This window comes from Gossypium hirsutum, chromosome A13 (genome assembly GCF_007990345.1).
Source record: "Gossypium hirsutum isolate 1008001.06 chromosome A13, Gossypium_hirsutum_v2.1, whole genome shotgun sequence".
In the NCBI taxonomy this organism is placed as follows: Eukaryota; Viridiplantae; Streptophyta; class Magnoliopsida; order Malvales; family Malvaceae; genus Gossypium; species Gossypium hirsutum.
The window spans coordinates 64559320-64560322 of NC_053436.1; the positions used below are offsets into that span (position 1 = coordinate 64559320).

General features: G+C 36.0%; 1 non-coding gene across 1 annotated transcript; it reads left to right on the top strand.

Moving 5' to 3' along the window:
- The first annotated feature begins 381 nt into the window (after nucleotides 1-381).
- LOC121213370 (small nucleolar RNA R71) lies at nucleotides 382-487 on the top strand. The gene has a single exon (XR_005908752.1). It is a non-coding gene; the product is annotated as a small nucleolar RNA R71 (small nucleolar RNA).
- Nucleotides 488-1003: the final 516 nt, after the last annotated feature.

Below are 1003 nucleotides of genomic sequence, written 5' to 3' on the forward strand. Positions count from 1 at the left end.
TCTGGCCATAACGTCTGGGCCGAGTTTGGGGTGTTACAATTATCATCCCCAAAATACACATAAGAAACATCATACTGACTTAGAGATTAAGCTGTAAAATTATTCAAACCATTAGTGGTAAACTATTATAACATTAAGGAAATAGAAGATACTTAAGCAGAAAGTGAAGTCAGTGTTCCCACTTCATCCACTACGGCTACTCGTCTTCCAAAAACAACTCAATTTGTCAGTCATTGGTAATTGTTGCTTAATCCTTTCGATGATATTGTAAGCCTCATTATAAGACTTAGACAAAATCGCACCATTCGCATAAGCATCTACCATTAATCTTTTATGTGTTTTGAGACCATATAAAACATCTCTAATTGGTTACAATGAAGAATCCCATGATGAGGATACTTACGAAGCAATTCCTTGAATCTTTCCCACACCTCATATAAAGACTTGTCATCTAATTGTTGGAAAGTAATTATCTCATTATGCAGTTTTACGTTTTTGCTCGGTGGAAAAAACTTTATCAAAAACCTTTCTGCTAATTCTTACCAAGTATATATTGAACTTGGTGGCAATGAATTCAGCCGTGCTCATGCTTGATCTCACAACAAGAACAAAAATAGTTTTGACCTCAGTGTGCCTTTAGTCACACCAGCTATCTTAAATGAATCACTCACCTCTATGAACAAATGAAGGTGTAAGTGTGGATCTTCCATGGATAACATTGAACTAGCCCACTATTTGGAGCATTTAGAACATCACTAATCTCAACTCGAAGTAGGTTGCCTCGATATCCAACCTTCTGATTCTCAAAATTAATTCATTGAAGAGTAGCACAACATATTGTCTAATGGCATTATCCCTATCATCAGCAATAAGGATTGGGTTATGCACATGATTGACTCTATTACCTTCTTCATCATTTTGATTTCCAAAGTCCATCTCGACTTATCTTTGAGTAGATCTTTCACATCTTATTTGTCTTAAAGTCCGCTCGATTTTAGGGTCC